Source organism: Heptranchias perlo, unplaced genomic scaffold (assembly GCF_035084215.1).
Source record: "Heptranchias perlo isolate sHepPer1 unplaced genomic scaffold, sHepPer1.hap1 HAP1_SCAFFOLD_622, whole genome shotgun sequence".
Lineage (NCBI taxonomy): Eukaryota > Metazoa > Chordata > Chondrichthyes > Hexanchiformes > Hexanchidae > Heptranchias > Heptranchias perlo.
The window spans coordinates 5101-10000 of record NW_027139647.1 but is presented as its reverse complement, the minus strand read 5'-3'; positions in this window follow the sequence as shown (position 1 = coordinate 10000).

Here is a 4900-nt window from a genome sequence, read left to right as displayed (position 1 = left end):
AACCTGGGCTTGCAAGCGGTAATGCATGACAGACAGCCAGCAACAAACAAAAGTCGAAAGGAGCCCACCTTTTGCCAGGCACAGACCGTTAAGGTCACGGACACGCTTGGGTGGTTAAGCTACAGTGACCCTTTCTAGCCGCCTTCGTCGTGTCTGCTGGGCACACATGGCCTTCCCCCCCCTGCCCGTGACAGGGGAGAGGTTGGTGTGCCAGGTCCGACTGGAGTTTGCAAACCATAGCGTTCAAGATACATGCACACACTCAGCCCTCCAGCTCTAAAAGGGTGACGTGTTTTGGTGCTCAGTTGCTAGAGAAATCTCGTGTTCAGCTACCAGAACGGGACTTGCTGTGCACATTCCCGCTCCACTCGAGACGGCAGACACCCAGGCTCTGGAGCTTGAATCGGACCTCTGTTAGACAACACAGGTGGACTTCTCGGCCTCACAAGAGAGCAATACGCCAGCGGGTGAACAGGAGAGTCGTGCCGACAAAACCCACTGACTTTTAAAACTGTCCGTCTGCCACTTGGGACAGAGAGAGGAACCTGACGAGCCTGAACACCAGCCTTGGCTGGACCGCTCGGGCCCTCCCATGTCGGACGCGAGTCGCCAAATCGATCGGAAGAGAGTACCGATTCCTCTCAAAAAGTCTGCGTGCCCGTTATTATAAAAGCAGCCCACCGGCCGCGGTGCCTTGCCCACAAACACACTTGGTGTCTGGGGTGATTCAGAGCCGCCGCGGCTCGAAAGTGTCAACCTGTTTTAAAAGTCATCGCTATGCCGGCACAGGTGACTTTCAAGTTAAAGAGTTCTCTTTATTGGCTTTCAAAAAAATCTGCAAAGTGTCACAGAGATTTTGAGAAACTCTTTTTTTTCTTTATATTATTATAATATAATATAATGTGTATATGTTTTCGAAAAGCATCCACCAGCAATCCATGGTGAGCCTCTCTCTGCTGGCAAGCTCCTCCTGCCTGAGCCCGACGCTGTCGAGGCTCAACACGATTTCAGACTGACAAAGAGTTCGAAAATTGCCGCCTGATGTAGCTTTAAATGCTGACAGGTGACTTCCGAGTGCTCTTGTAAAGGTCTCCGCTTTGAAATTGAGAGCCTTTTGCCAAGTGTCACTTTTTCAGGCACTCTTAAAGTGCACCTGGGCTGTCAGAGAAAGCTCTGAAAATCGTGTTCTCGAAAATCTCCGGGTACCCGACCAATCCCTAGGTGCCCGAATGACAAGTGTCAATTCGGCAGGACGGCCTCCCACCTCCGGCCGCAGATGCGTCACTAAATCCCCGCAACGGGGGCTTTCTCATTTCGGCATAGGGGCTTCCGCGGCCAACTCATTAACCTGTGCTCGGACTTTTTGTGCCACAAGTGCAAGGGACCGTTTGCCGGCAGCTACTCGCACCCCCCCGCCCAGGGGGGGAATCCTCTGACCGGAGATCCGAAACGCCGGCCGAATCCATCCCCGTCGGACTTCCGAAGGGGTTCCCTCGACCGACTGACTTCCGAACTCCTTTCTGGGCTTAAACGGGTGGAATTCGGACCCTCTCGCAAGGGAGCCGAAGCCCGCCAGCCCCGGGAGGCCTCGGGGCCGCCGTTTTCAAGCCCGACCAAAAAACCCGAAAAATGGGGAAAAATGGGAAAAATTCCCACTCCCAAAAGGCTTAAAAGTCGGTTGGGCGGCAGCCCGGGTCGGTCTCTGCAGACCTGGAGGCGCTAGACACAAGTCTGGTAAACAGGCTAAGTCTCGACATGCCACCTCTTACTATCCTGCAGGTACCCCGCCAATCCCCCCGGAACCGGCTGGCAATTGGCGAATCAGCGGGACGAATTTGAATTCGTGACCGACTCTCTGACACCGAATCGCCGCAAACGCGTTTCGATTTTTCGGCTTCGGTACCTCCCATCAGACTTTGACTGGCCATATCTCCGGACTCACGTGTCGCAGCCGGGACCTTCAGGTACCGTTCGACGCGTCTAACCCTGCCCCGTCGAATGGCGCCCCTCGCGGTGTGGTCCGATTTCCGCATTTTGGTCAGATTTGCCTCCAAAGTTTTCAGATTGAGTTGACGAATGCCCCCTACGGGGTAACCTCTTGCCCTTTCGGACATGGTCCCTGTGACTTAATTTCCGCCTTTTGCTCAATCGTTTCCCCATTTATAATTAATTTTAAAAATCGGGTTACTCAGTTCTGGTTTACCAGTTCCCTCTTCGGACTTAGTTTTTGGTTAATCATTTCCGGTTCACCAGTTCCCGTTTTGGACTTAGTCTCTGCGGGCCGTTTCTCATCTTTTGGTTCATCAGTTCCCCTCTTTTAATAATTTTTTGGCTGCTTTCGTTTGATCATTTCCCTGCCTTCTGGGTGACTTTTGCCCCTTAGGACTTCATCGCCGCACATTATTTTCGACTTCTGGTTGATCATTTCACCCCTTTTAATCATTTTTGCAACTTTTGGTTAACCATTTCACCCAGCTTCTGGTTAACCATTTCCCCTTTGGGACTTAGTCTCTGAGCATTCTTTTGGGATTCTGGTTAATCATTTGCCAATTTTTAAAAAATGTTGCCGCTTTTGTTTAATGCTTTCTGGTCAACCTTTCCCTCTTTCAGACTTCACCGCGGCACATTGCTTTAGCCTCCTGGTTAATCATTTCACCCCTTTTAATCATTTTTGCAACTTTTGGTTAACCATTTCCCCCAGCTTCTGGTTAACCATTTCCCCTTTGGGACTTGGTCTCTGAGCATTCTTTTGGGATTCTGGTTAATCATTTGCCAATTTTTTAAAAATGTTGCCACTTTTGTTTAATGCTTTCTGGTCAACCTTTCCCTCTTTCAGACTTCACCGCGGCACATTGCTCCAGCCTCCTGGTTAATCATTTCACCCCTTTTAATCATTTTTGCAACTTTTGGTTAACCATTTCCCCCAGCTTCTGGTTAACCATTTCCCCTTTGGGACTTAGTCTCTGAGCATTCTTTTGGGATTCTGGTTAATCATTTGCCAATTTTTTAAAAATGTTGCCACTTTTGTTTAATGCTTTCTGGTCAACCTTTCCCTCTTTCAGACTTCACCGCGGCACATTGCTTTAGCCTCCTGGTTAATCATTTCACCCCTTTTAATCATTTTTGCAACTTTTGGTTAACCATTTCCCCCAGCTTCTGGTTAACCATTTCCCCTTTGGGACTTAGTCTCTGAGCATTCTTTTGGGATTCTGGTTAATCATTTGCCAATTTTTAAAAAATGTTGCCACTTTTGTTTAATGCTTTCTGGTCAACCTTTCCCTCTTTCAGACTTCACCGCGGCACATTGCTTCAGCCTCCTGGTTAATCATTTCACCCCTTTTAATCATTTTTGCAACTTTTGGTTAACCATTTCCCCCAGCTTCTGGTTAACCATTTCCCCTTTGGGACTTAGTCTCTGAGCATTCTTTTGGGATTCTGGTTAATCATTTGCCAATTTTTAAAAAATGTTGCCGCTTTTGTTTAATGCTTTCTGGTCAACCTTTCCCTCTTTCAGACTTCACCGCGGCACATTGCTTTAGCCTCCTGGTTAATCATTTCACCCCTTTTAATCATTTTTGCAACTTTTGGTTAACCATTTCCCCCAGCTTCTGGTTAACCATTTCCCCTTTGGGACTTGGTCTCTGAGCATTCTTTTGGGATTCTGGTTAATCATTTGCCAATTTTTTAAAAATGTTGCCACTTTTGTTTAATGCTTTCTGGTCAACCTTTCCCTCTTTCAGACTTCACCGCGGCACATTGCTTCAGCCTCCTGGTTAATCATTTCACCCCTTTTAATCATTTTTGCAACTTTTGGTTAACCATTTCCCCCAGCTTCTGGTTAACCATTTCCCCTTTGGGACTTAGTCTCTGAGCATTCTTTTGGAATTCTGGTTAATCATTTGCCAATTTTTAAAAAATGTTGCCGCTTTTGTTTAATGCTTTCTGGTCAACCTTTCCCTCTTTCAGACTTCACCGCGGCACATTGCTTTAGCCTCCTGGTTAATCATTTCACCCCTTTTAATCATTTTTGCAACTTTTGGTTAACCATTTCCCCCAGCTTCTGGTTAACCATTTCCCCTTTGGGACTTAGTCTCTGAGCATTCTTTTGGGATTCTGGTTAATCATTTGCCACTTTTTAAAAAATGTTGCCGCTTTTGTTTAATGCTTTCTGGTCAACCTTTCCCTCTTTCAGACTTCACCGCGGCACATTGCTTTAGCCTCCTGGTTAATCATTTCACCCCTTTTAATCATTTTTGCAACTTTTGGTTAACCATTTCCCCCAGCTTCTGGTTAACCATTTCCCCTTTGGGACTCAGTCTCTGAGCATTCTTTTGGGATTCTGGTTAATCATTTGCCACTTTTTTAAAAATGTTGCCGCTTTTGTTTAATGCTTTCTGGTCAACCTTTCCCTCTTTCAGACTTCACCGCGGCACATTGCTTTAGCCTCCTGGTTAATCATTTCACCCCTTTTAATCATTTTTGCAACTTTTGGTTAACCATTTCCCCCAGCTTCTGGTTAACCATTTCCCCTTTGGGACTTAGTCTCTGAGCATTCTTTTGGGATTCTGGTTAATCATTTGCCAATTTTTAAAAAATGTTGCCGCTTTTGTTTAATGCTTTCTGGTCAACCTTTCCCTCTTTCAGACTTCACCGCGGCACATTGCTTTAGCCTCCTGGTTAATCATTTCACCCCTTTTAATCATTTTTGCAACTTTTGGTTAACCATTTCCCCCAGCTTCTGGTTAACCATTTCCCCTTTGGGACTTAGTCTCTGAGCATTCTTTTGGGATTCTGGTTAATCATTTGCCAATTTTTAAAAAATGTTGCCGCTTTTGTTTAATGCTTTCCCTGCTTTGTGGTCAAACTTTTCCCCTTTAGGACTTCATCGCCGCACATTATT